The sequence below is a fragment of the Anser brachyrhynchus genome, assembly GCF_964034855.1.
Source record: "Anser brachyrhynchus genome assembly, chromosome: 1".
Taxonomy (NCBI): domain Eukaryota; kingdom Metazoa; phylum Chordata; class Aves; order Anseriformes; family Anatidae; genus Anser; species Anser brachyrhynchus.
The window spans coordinates 208,178,206-208,192,712 of NC_137694.1; the positions used below are offsets into that span (position 1 = coordinate 208,178,206).

General features: G+C 43.0%; 1 protein-coding gene across 7 annotated transcripts in view; it reads left to right on the forward strand.

Annotated features, from left to right (window-relative positions):
• TENM4 (teneurin transmembrane protein 4) overlaps nucleotides 1–14,507 on the forward strand; it is a 1,681,110-nt gene that overhangs the window by 1,061,920 nt on the left and 604,683 nt on the right. For 3 of the 7 annotated variants that reach the window (XM_080576311.1, XM_080576312.1, XM_080576313.1), the window contains exon 7: nucleotides 4,115–4,274. The gene's annotated coding sequence lies outside the window, so the exon portion shown is untranslated. Of the gene's footprint in view, nucleotides 1–4,114; nucleotides 4,275–10,098; nucleotides 12,234–14,507 lie in introns of those variants that run through there. The other 4 variants (XM_080576314.1, XM_080576315.1, XM_080576317.1 and 1 more) reach the window with 2 other exon arrangements.

Genomic DNA, 14,507 nt, shown 5'->3' on the forward strand with positions numbered 1-14,507 from the left:
CATGCATTGTATCAGGCATGCTGTTGTAGCAAACAGTTTTTTCTCTGAAGTTTGGCAGTGTTTGTTTGCTTTCCCTCCGTGCTCTGCATTATCACTGGAGTCAAGCATATTGTATTTTTACTTATGTACATATATTTGGAGGGCAAGAGAGGAAAGCATAAGGATTGTACATAGCAAAAATAAAAAATAAAAAAATAAAAGAAGAGAGAGGTCTGATTGCTGGAGTTGTCACACAGTCATGAGGAACAGCGTGCAATAAATGCCATCAGAGCTCTCAGCAATGCTTAGGACATAAGAACAAAGAAGTGTCCAAGCACGGGCCATGCTTTTTCAATGTTGGTTCACTATTTACTACTGTGATTAGACAGAGCTCATCGCACACTGTGCTGGGCTCTTCAGCGACTGCAGGATGGTCTCTGACTAGTGATCTACATGCTTCATCCTGAAAAAGGTTGAGAGAGCTTGACTGAGGTTTATTCCAGATCTAGTCTGATGCACTTCAAATCAGAATTTGGACCTAAATAGGATAGTTATTATTAATATTATTATTATCATCACTGGTATTATCTCTATGTAAACAAAATACCATAGACCATGACAAAACTGCTGCTTTTATCTGTCTTTGTAATGCCCCAAATCCTGTAATCTAATTGTTACACATCCTTGCTCAAAAGAAAGGCTCAAATATTAGCTTAAGGTTGTAATAGCAATTAGCGCTGCAGAAGCTTAAGCTATCTGCATAGATCACAGGGTTTGCTTACCACATATTTTATCACTAGGTTGGCTTGGGCACCTTATCATCTGAAATCCTGAATTAAGCTGACTTTTGGAGAGTCCATCTGTCTTGTGCTTCAGGTTTTGTGCTGTGGGTGAATGTACATTAAACACTGAAGGGGCAGTTAAGTTGTAAGAAGGTGGGGAAATGGGGAAAAGCAAATGTTATGGAAGTGGAGATGGTACTAAATAATGCCAAAATGTATTTGAAAGACTGAATAGCAGTGGGATCCACTTAACTGATGACAGGACCAAGACAGACGTAGGTTTTTATTCTCCATGGTTGGACCATGGTCAGCAATTCACTGTGGAACCCCGGTCCTGCAACCAGAGCGTGGAGGTAAGCAGAGCAGCAATGCTTGCACCACTTCACCACTGTGCCAGGGAAACTCCTGCTCTAGGCGCTGCTCAAGGCCACAGGAATGGGGAATCTGGATGCTGTGTTAAGGACACTGCAGCAAAAAATGCCCATACTAAGATCATTTTAAACTGAATATTTGAAATGTCCAGTTTGTCATCTGGTGCTTCTCTTTATTGGTTGTGGGGAGGAAATAATAAGGCTCCTTTTGTAGTCTGTTCTTTGGTCATGTTTTTATGCTCTTTCCTCAACCATTCGCTGTTGGTAATCATCCAAAGGAAGGCAGATGATTATGGGGACCAGAGTGGTTGTTTTTAGGCTCTGAAGATAAAAGATAAGGAAAACCCTCACTGGAGGTGCAAAGCCCAACCCTGTCCTCCAACGCAGGAGGAACAAGCAGGTCTCTCTGTTACCACTTTAAATCACAAATCCCTATAATAATAATAATAATAATAATAATAATAATAATAATAATAAATCATGACCACCATCCTTTATTTGGCTCCTCCACCTCAATAACACCACATTCTCTGGAGATATTCAAGGCCCATCTGGATGCCTACCTGGGCAGCCTGCTCTAAGGAACCTGCTTTGGCAGGGGGGTTGGATCCGATGATCTCTCGAGGTCCCTTCCAACCCCTACAATTCTGTGATTCTGTGATTCTCTTTGCCCTTAGCGTGTCTCCCTATCAGTTTTTTCCCTTACCTCATACACACTCACTCCCTCCACAAAAGTCTCCTGCCCCGCTGGCTGGCCGGATGCACCATGCAGAGGTCCAAGAGGCTGCTAACAGGTCTCTGTGCTGGCCAGTTTGCACATGCGGACTGGCCAGCTGGCAGCCCAAGCCAAGCAATTAGCTAACGAGCTTATCCCACCGCCATTCACTTACACCTTTCACTTTGCCATTCTCCTCTCCCGCATCACTGATTTTCATAAAACTCAGGATATTTATATCTTTTAAGCTTTTGCCCCTCTAGAGAACAGGGTGGAATTAGCCACCAGGTTCAGAATATACTGCTGGGTGCAGGATTGGCAGATGGGGAGCCAGATGGACAGACAGCATTCCTGTAAAAGCCTTATTTCCTTAGGAAAAGAGGCCGTCAGGTCTAAGTGCTAATAGTGAGGAGCTATAGGATGGAGGGATTATGCCCTTAAAAAAATAATGTCATGCATCAGGCACTTCTGCAGAGAGTTACAGTGGTAGGGTAAGTGCCTTACTTTGTATTGAAGGTGTGAGTTTAAGTCTTGCTCTATCTTTGGTAGAGTCACTGCAAACTGGGGTAGCTACTCATTCAAAAGTGAAAGGAAAAGGAAGGCGGATTTGTCAATCTCCATTACTCCTTTGTGTATTGTCATTTAAAGGCATTCGTGTGACTTCCTTTAATCTGACCCAATAGGCTCATGAAACCTTTTTTTATTGGTTTTCTTTACCCGGACCAATAAGACAAATTAAATAGCATATTAATGTAGCATCTGATCCTGCAAATGACTGAACCCACCCTCTGATCCACTTGCACTCTGGAAATGTCTGGATCACACATGATCAAGTCCAACTGGCAACATAACCTATATCTGGACATTTCAGACAATAAATAAACAAACAAATAAATAAATAAATAATAAAAAAGACCATTTTAAAATCTACTGTCTAACCAAATCCTGAACCACTACCTAAATATCAGTCTCTAACTCTGTACTCATTAAATATGCTAATGCTATAGTAAAGCTTTAACTTGTACAACCCCTCTTTGGGGCTTAGTAGTACTGGTGTACGGGAGTGGTTCAATTTTGTGGTTGTTTGGTCCCTGTTACACTCATCATTGAGTGTACAGAATCAAGCACATACTTTATTTAGCCTCTTGGATACAGATGGTGATTTTTATAGCATCTCCTCTTTGCAGCAGCCTTTGGACCCTTGCAGTTACTTCTGGCATGAAGAGGTGGGGAGTATAAAAGAAGAGAAAGGTGAAATGCCATAGTTGTGAGGATTATCGTATGTAAAAATGATATAAGAGCAAAACCAACCTCCAGTGGTTACCAGATTCCCTAGGAAAGAGGGGAGAAACCTTTGGTTGAACCCAAACTCCTGTCTAAGGAGTTGTTGATAAGTGAGAATGCTGAGTCCTCCTCACTGCTGTGATTATCTGAAGTCTGGATGCTTGTTTATGGGTGCTGGCTGCAGGGTGCGGCTGTCTTGATATGAAGAGAATAAAAAGTTGCAGAAAGCTGTATTACTCAGAATTTTTGAAAGAAATGGCATTACTTACAATTTTATTTAAATCTGTTTGATAGCTACAAAAGTATCTAGTGCTCTGGATACTATGTACAAAGTCATCACAGCTAAGGGTATCCAGTGAAATAAAGCGTGCAAAGAAGCTGCTGGAGCATTTCAGAACAACTTTAACTTCATGTTTTCCAGTAATCTGATGTACTTTCAGTATCTAAAGCTCTGTAATCACTTTTTTTTCTTTTTTTTTTCTTTTTTTTTTTTCCCCACTGTAGAATTTGCTCTTAAAAAATCAGGTCCAATCTTCAAAAATATTCACTGACTTCAGAGGGATATTTTCATGTGTCTAAGTTCAAACTTACTGTAGAAAATTTACTTATGTAGGATGGCAATCCGAATAACCTTATTTTGTCTGAAAGTGGATAAAGGTCATTTAAAAATTTCATTCATCCTAGGCAAAAGAGGTTGCTTGCTTATGAAATTCTGTTATAAATTAATTTTGCATCTGGTACTGCAAATGTACGTGATTGTTTCTTTTTGACCCCTTTGCAATGAATAGGAGAAAGAGATGTGAGTAGGGATCTGTAGCATTAGATCCATTGCTTTTTTATATTTTTTTTCTATGGCATTTTAATGATAAAAGACCAATTTCTGCCCTTGCTTAACCTCCAGCAACCCCACTGATTTCCTTCTTCATTCCAAATTGTAATGAATGACTTTGTACACTGGAGCCCTTTTATTCTTTCTCTTGCAGATCGAGTGTCTCAGCCTGGACAATGGGCTCCTGCCTACATAAGTGTACAACTGGGATAAAATCACTGACTTTAGCAGACGTGCTCCATCGTGACTGAGAGTCGAATCTGGTCTGTGACATACAAACTGTAATGGAATGTAAGCCAGGGAAGAGCATGCAAGTAAGCACCATTTTTAACTCTTTAGCATAGCTTGTGTTTGTATCAGCCCTGACTCATGGTTTATACACATAGGATACGTATTAAATATCGCTGTACTTGCACTACAGGTATCTATTTGAGATAATTATGGCTATTGTAGTACTGATGCGACTTACAGTCTTTAATGCATTTATCCTCACAACTTCTGATAAAGTGAGGAAGTGTTTTTATCTGTATATTATATACAGGAAACTGAAGCCTAGATCATTTTTTGCTACACCAGGGAACTGAACCTGGATTTTCTGAGTTGAAAGCTAGCATTCAAACTGTTGATCTGTCTTGATGTAAGCGGTACAAATAGGTGCAAAGAATAGCACCTCTTGTAAATTGGGGATACTGAACTACCTGGTCGTGGTACAGCAGACATGATAAATTGCTTACTATTAAATAAAGTGTTTGGGAATTGTAACTTAGCTATGGAGAGGCTACACTATTATTAATGATGCACAAGGCATATATTTCAGCTTATTCTTCCATATCCATATTGACTCTGAAGTGCAAACAATAATACAAACTAGATTTTGCCAGTAAACTAACACAATTTATCTGGAGGACACAGCAGAAAATAGGAGCAGAGCCCAATCACTCTCTGTTCGTATGCATGTCTGCTGATGCAGGTGGCCTGGACAGGGGACAGAGAAAATTTTGATGTTCCTTACCTGTCTGCTGAGGATTCATTGAGATGAGTTGAGCCCTACAAAATTAATAAGTGATGAAAATGTGCATCAGAGCCAGTAATCGTACTCAGATCTGCTGTGCCATTGCCACAAGCTCACTTTTTCTCTCTCTAATCTTACAATAATATGCTTACTTTGCCATCTCAAAGGTCAACGATTGGTTCAATACATGGAAAGGAGATGCCTGAATGGAAGGTGTTGGGGAAGTGGAGAGTTTTATTCTGCTGTCTCAGAGGTTGTTCTTTAAAGGGGAAAGGAAGTGTCTCCAGTTCAGACCTGTTCTTTTAATAAGACCAGGGCTGTCTAAGAATGAAATAACTGTCTTTTCATTTCCCAAGAGCATCTAGCATGTGAATTGGTCTAGTCATATGAATTTTGAAATTGCACAAGCATAAATCGAGAGTGAGTCATTTAAAGTTTGTCAAGATATGTGGCCTTACTGGAAAATAAGGAGATATTACACAGTTGTCTAAAGCAGCAGATTTCATCAGAAAAAAGTCCCCTTCACAAAGAGATTATGCCTTGAATATGACTGCATATTGGCCTTCCAAGTTTTATTTGATCTCAAATATTATTTGATATAATGCAGTATTTCATTGCAATTTAACAGCTATTCGCATTCACACAGCTAGTCTAAATAGGTTCTTATATGTACCTATCACCCTGGTAGCCAGGCTTCTATATCAAATCCTGTACATTTCATTATTATTAAAAATATAAAAGTAATCTACTCCATCCATTTTGTATGGCGAGATGAGCAAAATTGGATGTGAAGTCACAGTACAGTAATAGAGTAATTATTGTTTGGAGTTTCTTCTAATGGCCAGTTCTACTGAAGATGTATTGTGTTACAGTTTTTCATGGCTGTTCTGTCATATACTGTGGATTAAGAAGTATTGTCTCCTATCCCATGGATTTAAAAAAAAAATGCTTTAAATACTTAGGAAAATATTTCTATGAAAAGGCGTAATTTGATCTTCTGGACAATTTATACTCTTCTTGACATGATCTGCACCTTCTTGATGCAAATCTTCTTCCTCCTTCATAAGATATCTGTGGAATTTTGGGAAGCAAAAGGGTCCTTGTTCTACTTCATCAGAATGAATGAACCAATATCTTATATGAAGTCAGCTACATATGGTGTATGCAACTGGTTTAGACAATAGCAGACCCTTTCACTTGAAGGACGGGGATCTTCCATGAGAGACCTCCTGAAATGGTTTCCATAGTTTTTTGTTTGAATTTGTTGTGCTGTTTTTCTTTTAACAACACATTTAGAGATTTAAAATATAAATAATTCATAGAGAAAAAAAATAATAAGCTTAAGGAAGGGAGAATAGAAAACTATATGCTTACAGGACCTTCTGTCTAACTGCCTATAAATAATTGTCTTGTACATATTAGCCATAACAGCGCATGGTCTCTGATAGTATTATAAACCTGGACGTCAGCTGCAGAGCTCAGCTGCTGTTTGTAAATGGTCTTAACTGTGCTCTTGATTTTTCTGTGCTTACTGTATATAGTTTTGTTTTATTGGCACTGTACTGTAAGCATATTCTGCACTATGCAAATATAAGAGCTGAGAAGCATATGGGCCGAATCCTGCAACACTCACTCAGGCAAATGTCCAACTCACTTGATGGGAACTTTTCCTGAGTAAGCAGGAGCAGGCTCTCATCTCCATCTTCTGCCTCCGCTGATTTCTCAGGTATGACAACAGACGCTGGTACTTTGAAAACAAAGAAAGTGTGGGTATAAGGCCCAGTACAGTGGGTAGGTGCTCAGTTCTGTCCTCCTTATGCCCTGAGATCCTCTGAGATGCTACAAAAGGCATCTCAGTCAAGATAGAAGGACCCTCTCCAGCCTTTAGCATCCTGCTGGGCATCAGATAATAAAATGAAAGAATAAATGAAGTGTTAGCATCTCACCAGAACCCATCTCATGGTACCAGTGGTGGAGACATCTCTCCCAGTTAATGCAGGCTGGATTAAGGTGCAGGCATCCTATGGAGTAGAAGGAGGGAAGTCCTGCCCGAAGCATGTGTCAGGAGCCCCCTGCGATTTCTGCTCCCTCACCTTGCTCAAGGGTTTTGGCAGAGAGATGTAACCATGAAACTTGTTCTCCAAGTGGGAATTCCAGGATTCAGCTCTGCATCTAGCTCAAGGTCAAGCCTGCTGTCCATCACGCAGGAGTGGGCTCTCAGCCCTCAGCCATGCAGGTGGCTTAGAGTTTGGTCCCATATCTTGATCTCTGTGTATGACATGATGCACTTTGTGGTGGCAAGAAGCATGGTGTGGACTTCAGGTCCCAGTCCTACAAAAGCTCGTACAAGGGCTCAGCTTTGTATTTGACTCCAGTTTTGTCTACACTGGCCATGACAGCCTGATATATATCAGAGAAGCTGGATTTCTTTGATCTAGCTACCATGGGAACCAGTGCAGCAGCAATGCTGTAGTACAGACCACATCACAAGCCCAACAGGGCCCCAGGCTACACCCTTGGGGCTGATAAAGTGCTCTGAACATTGGGCTGCATGTTTTCAGGGCCAATGGTATCTGTAATATCTAGAGTAACGCTAGCAGTGGTACTCATACCTTCCTTTGTCCTGAAGCCATGTCCTTTCAGCAGTGCCTGATTGGAAACTTAAGCTGCAGCTTTTACTTGCCTCATTCTCATGCACCTTTCAACCAAAATGACTAATTCAAACAGAGGCTTAAAGGTCAAACCCCCCAGACCTGGTTTTGCAAACCCTTTTGTACATGGCTTTTCCCCTTGTCTAAAAAAAGCTATTCTCATCAGGAAATGTTGGTAAAAAGGGTTTAATTACAGAAATCATTTTGCTCCCTATGGAGAAAGCATGAAGAATGGCATATTTCCACATTTGAATTGCACTTTCATCAAGAAAAGAGTGATTTCCCCTTAAGAATGTTCTGGAGGAGTAGAAAAGAGCATTGAACCCTGGGGTGTGTATTATTTTATAGTCTCTGAAAGGCAAATGGTTTCACTTCCATTGATTAAAATATATGAGTTTTTCCTTCTGCATTACTCTCTTGGATGTAAAAATAAAAAAAAAAAAATCTTTAGCAGAGGTTGTCAGTGGTGCAGCACCTCTTGGCAAAGGGCTGACCTAACCAACCAAAGACACTTCTGCTGCTGAACTTCTTCAGCAAGAAGCCTCTGACCACAGCAGATGTTGCTACTTTTTGCTTGATGAATGGGGACTTCATGACAGGTGTTTTCATAGGTTTGTGGGAGCAAATGTCAGCAGGGAAACATAACCCAACATCAGGACTATTAAGTGCTAAACTGAACCACAGCTCCAGGACTTGCTCTCCTGTCTCCTAAAGCAGGAGGTCTAATAGGCTTTAGTTTTTTCAATTGCCTTCTCATTCCACAGATGTAGCTACTTTACGAACTTTGCATAAGCATTATCTGGAAGGGAATTTGAGTAAATAGTTTCTCTTCACAAGGAACATTCGACTGTGCGAATCTACCCGTTGTACAGGACACAGGCACAATATGGCAGGCTGGTGAACACTGACATTTTGAAATGAACATCTTCATAAAATATGCTCCAAATTGGTATGCGGCACACTTCTGCAACCACAGTAATTTGCTGTGAACTGAAGCAGGGGGATTTTCCTAAGCAAAGTCGTTTTGTCCCATTAAATTACTATCGTTCTCTCTCTCTCTTTTTTTTTTTTTTTCTTTATTCCAAGAGCATCATTGTCTAGTTCAGTTAACAGGGAAAGGCCAATTACACAAACAGTGCTGATCTGTTAAACTTGGATTTACCAGCCAGCATACAAACAAACAGTATGCTACTGCACACTTGGGTTTACTAGGTTCTATTAATAATGCTGTTGGACTTAAAATAAATAAATAAATAGATAGATAAACAGTTAAATAAATAAATAGCTGGAGTGAACAGGCAGATCAAATGGAAGAATTTCAAAACTGCAGGAAAGTACTGCAAACAAGTGAGAGCACTAAGAACAAGAAAAAGCAAAAGTTATATGCAATTGGAAATGAAGATGTTCCATTTCCTTTCTAAAATCAAATGCAAACTGCTCATGTGACTGATTTAGTATTGAACAAGAGAGGGAAAATTGCCTCTTGGCATTTAAATGGAAATGTTTCTTGTTCAGAAATTTTGGAAGCTTGCATACTGTATGATTTTTGAAAGGCTTATACAATTACCATTGAATTTGGATACGGTCTATTCCTAACAATATATATATTTCTCAATTAAACTTTGCCCTTCCAGAGACCTAAATTACCTTTGTCTAGAGCCTAGATTCCTGATGTGGAATATATTCCATCAGGCAACAAGGCCGATGCAAATGTATTTCTTTTTTAATATGTATGACTGGAAAAACAGTGAACAGTAGCAGCTATTTTGCAAAGCAGACTGTTACATCGACAACTCCACTGTTTAAGTTAATGTTCTGATTTGTCGTGTGCCTTTTTACCCTGATTTCTGGGTTTGGAATAAAATACAGTCTCACCTTCTTACCTTCCTCAAAGGCTGGAAATTTTAGGACAAGAAGAAAAAACAGAACATAGCTGACTTGCACCTGGCTGATTTAAAGGTGTGCCATAAAGAGGACAGTCCCCATGTACCTCAAAGCACTGCATGAAGTACTGCAATCCATTATGTTCAACACTCTTCTTACAATGCAGTTTTAGGGCCTAATCCAGTATCACTCCAAGATTTGTGTTGCCAGCTTAAGCCATGCAGAGTCTGTTGCTAAAAATTTTTGCAGGAGTAAATTTTGAGGAGGGACTTGAAACAGAAAAGCGTGATTATTAGGTGCATGAGAAACTGATAAACTGAGTGTAAAAAGCAACAGATTATGAATTTGGGCAAGAATAAGTTATGAGGGACCTGCCTGAGGTCAGGCAACAAAGCAGTAGCAGGGCTGGACACGTACACACACCACCCACCTTTCCCCCCTTCAGACTACGCTGAATAAAAACAGTAAATGAATGTAATTTCTTATCATTACAGTTTAAATTAAAAAAAAAAAAGAAACTACAACAACAACAAAAAAACGACCACAACAACAACAAAAATCATACAAATATTTAAAAGGCAGAAACTGGCAGCATTGGTCTTCCTCTCAATGAAGACTTAATCTTAAATTATGCAACTGAAATCTTGCAGTCCTTCTTCCTGAGAAGTTGGTTTAAATTATTAAACAATATAATTATGCATTATTATTAATAATAATAACAATAATCTCCTGGCATCGCTGTGAATGATGCTTCCTGATCCTAAAAGCAAGGCATTGTGCAAGTTGCCTAACTTGGGATAGGAAAGAACGGAGGTTTTCTCCTCCTCGTTACATGTGCTGACTCTGGAACCCAGCTGACCCTGGGAAGACAGAGGGAGGCACATCAGAGACAGGGCACAGAGGCACCACCTGAGGCAGCTCTCCTATCCCCATTTCATCCCATTCCCATGCCAAGGCCAAAGCTCAACCCATGACTTAAGTTCATTCCCATTCTCTGCCCTCCTATTACCTTCAGATGCCCATGTCCACACTCATGTCCACACACATTTCATCTCACTACCATTTCCATGCCTATGCCCACGCCCAGACCCAGACCCATGCCCATTCCCTACCCATGCTGTGCCCATTCCCATGCCCAGTCCATGTGCCCTATGCCCATGTCCCTGTCCATCTTTGCCCCATGCCCATGACATGCCAATCTCTTCGCTACGCCCATGTTATGCCAATGCCATGTCCATGCCATACTCATCACTTCTCTGTGCCTGTGCTGTGCACGTGCCACCTCCATGCCCATGCCCATGCCTGTTCCCATCCAATGCCCATGCCCATGCCATGTCTATCGTATGTCCACACACAGATCTATGCATCCTTTACACATGCTATGCCCATGTCCATACCCTTCCCATGCCCATGCTCCTGCCCACCTGCTACCCATATCCATATCCATCCCTTCCCTATACTCACATTATGCCTTCCCTATGGCCATGTCTATCTCCTCCCTATGGTCATACCTATGGCCATGCCCATGCCTATGCCCACGTCCATCTCTTCTCTATGCCCATGCCCATCTCAACCCCATACTCATGTTCATCTCCTCCCTACGTCCATGCCCATGTCTACACCCATGTCCATCTCTTCCCCATGCCTATGTGTACACCCATATCTTCCTCATGGCCATGCCCATGACCATCTCCTCCCCATGCCCACACACATCTCCTCTACATGCCCAAACCTATGCCCACGTCCATCTCTTCCCCATGCCCATGCCCACATCCATCTCCTCCTCATGTCCATGCACATCTCCCCATGCCCATGTCCATTTCTTCCCTACGGCTGTGTCTGTGCCCATGTCCATTTTCCTTTCATGCCCATGCCCATTTCCCTTAAATGTTCATGACCATCTCCTCCCCATGCCCATGCCCATGCCCGTGTCTATTTCCATTCCATGCCCATGCCCATGCCCATGCCCATGCCCATGTCCATTTCCATTTCCATTCCATGTTCATGTCCATTCCTATGCCCGTCTCTTGCCCATGTCCATTTCCATTCCATGTTCATGTCCATTCCTATGCCCGTCTCCCACCCATGTCCATTTCCATTCCATGTCCATGCCCATTTCTATGCCCATCTCCTGCCCATGCCCATTTCCATTCCATGTCCATGCCCATTCCCATGCCCATCTCCTCCCCATGCCCATCTCCTCCCCATGCCCACCTCCACCCTTCCCACCTCACGCCCACCCCATACCCCTCCTCATGCCACTCCATGCCCGTGCCCAAGCCATTCCCATGCCGCCCCCGTGCCCACGCCGCCCCGAGCCGCCCGCGGTGCGCAGCAGCGGGCCGCATGTGTGCCTGTCATTCCCAGCCCGGGAGCGCCGGCTCCTGCCTCCCATTCATGTAACCTGTGTGTGTCTCTCTTTCTCTCTGTGTGTAACAGAGAGAGGGAGAGAGAGAGCGAGGAAAGGAGAGGAGGAGGAGGAGGGGGGAAGCTTTAAATAAAGCCTTTGGATTGCAGCTGCTTATTTTGGGCAGTCCTACCAGGGACGATTCCTGCCAGGAAAGAAGCTGGACCGGTCTTTTTTATTTTGATTTTGATTTTTGGGGGTGGCGGTGGTGTATTGCCGAGCTGCCTGCTGAGATGAGCTCCGGTGCCTGGCCGTAGTAGCCCAGTTTGGGATCGCTGGACACATAAGTGGCATTTCGGTGGGGAAGCCTGCAGACATGGTAAGCTTGCGTTTTGCTCCGAAAAGTGCATTTGTGTGATCGCCACCCTCCAGTTTTCCCTTCCCCCCTTCCTCTCCCCACCGAGCAGACAGGCACACGGCTCGGGGCTGGGGAGAAGCTCCCTGAATCCTTGCCTTTTCCTCCCCACCATCCCTCCCTCTGCCCAGCCTGCTTTTCTCCCCTTGCATCCCAGCCCTTGCTGCTCCCTCCGCACAGTTTGCAGCAATCCAGCAGGAGCCCAGGGATGCTGCCGGAGGCTCCAGGCTGGGGCGCTGGGGACCAGCCACCCTCAGCCCAGCCAGACCTTGCTTCAGGGTACGTTTGGGTTGGCTTCTCCCACCCGACCTCCCCAGCCCTTCCCCTTTGCACCCCGAGCGGTGCGGCTGTGCTGGGGGAAGCAGCAGTGCAGATTTGGAGACATTGGAGCAAGGATGCAGCTTTAAAATCAATCGGTGTTATTTATGTAATAGTAAAAGTGCCGGGGGGGGGGGGGGGGGGGATTGAGAAAAAAAAAGAAAGGAAAAAATTAATAAGGAAGTGCCTCGGTATTTCTCAGCTGCACAAAGCTCCTTTTGCTCTGTCTGAACCCTCCGCCTCATCCCCATGTCCTGCTGCAGGGTGGTGTGTTGTGGGAGTGTGTGTGTGTGTGTTTACATTTGGATCTGTGCTAGAGTCGGGGATGGGGAAGGGGTCTCCCATTTTCCACGGGGGTGGCTTTGCCTTCAACCAAAATTATGAAAAAAATGTGCTCAGCTGCAACTTGGGTGACAAATCTGTTTCTTAGGCATTAAATGTTAAAGCCCTGCTTCTAGCCATGCCCTGCCACTATTGAGATCCCCAAACAGTGTGGCGTTTGAAAAAAAAATGCTAGAGTGCCTGAGAGAAATGCAGTGGTTCAGACTTGTGCTGATATTCTCAGCAATTTGCATTTTGAAATACAAATTTGGGCTGCAGAACATAAAAACAAGATGCTACCAAAGGGCATTTATATCTTGTTATTAAGTTTTATTAAATATATATATAGAGAGAGATCTAAAATATCTGGGATATTTTACTTTGAAGTAAGTGGTAGTTAAGGTATGCTAAATCTTAAAAAGAAAAGAAAGCAGTTTCAGTAGTACATGAGGCAGTGTGTATTTACTCTTTCTTACCATGACCATACTTAAAAATTTGCAGTATTTACAACCATGTAAGCACACCATTTGAAAAACAAAATATATATTTATGCCACAGCCTTCCTGTCTTATGGGATCCCCAGTTTTTGAAACACAATTTTCATACAGCCAAAACAGAGCTTGCTAAATACTTATTGACCAGATAGACAAGACCTTTCTGCATCTTGAATGCATTTACTCATGGTTCTTCCAGGAAAGTTCAATTCTCTCTAATTAAAAGGGGGAAAAAAAAAAAGAAAAAAAAAGGCATTAAACTATAAAATAATGTCACATCCCCACCCCACACACATCTCCATTCTTAACTTTGTGCAGTGAAGTCTCATCCTGAATTTAGAGCTGCATTTTTATTTTTTTCTGACAAATGTCCCATGTGAGGGAAGGGACAGAAATGCAAAAATGAGTGCAAAGCTTTGAAGTTGGAAGTTGACTGTGTGCTCTGCTAGGTAAACTTCTGCTGTGGCGTGGCAAGTTGGTGGGGGTTGCAATTTGAGGGGGAGATGCTCCGGGCTTGGGGGCACAGGATTTGGGCAGAGGAACTTGGCAGACCCCAACCTATCCCAACTCCCTGACCCTAAGAAAATTGTTTGCTCGTAGGGTGGCCCCTCCCCTCCTGTGGAAAGTGCTCTGCTCCCAACGTGTGTGCCATATGTGCCTGCAAAACCTGAGATTTACCATATGCACATGTGCCAGCAGCAGCACTCTGGGTCCGGCAAGGATAAGCCCAGGGCAGGGCATCGGCCATGGGAGAGCCGCACATCTCCCCGCCTGGCTGGGGGAGGTTGGGGCTCAGCCAGTGATTTGTATTTAATTTATTTCATTGGCCTCTTCCGAGCCAGGCACCTCCCACTTGGCGTCTCAGCCTGTAGCACTTTTATGGGCTTAGGTGGAAAAAACACTGAGTACAGCTGTATATTTTTTAGTGTGTGTGGCAGGGTTCCTACCCGTAAAGGTAGGAGGACGCATCTCTTGCTGTAGCACTGTTTTGCAGTGAGACAAGCCTTCAAAGCAGGCTCTGCTTGCGTTATGAGGCTGGAGGAATTTGCTTGTTTGTGGCCATTGCGAGCTGCCCTTCCCTCTTCGGTTCCCAGCTCCCAGCCTG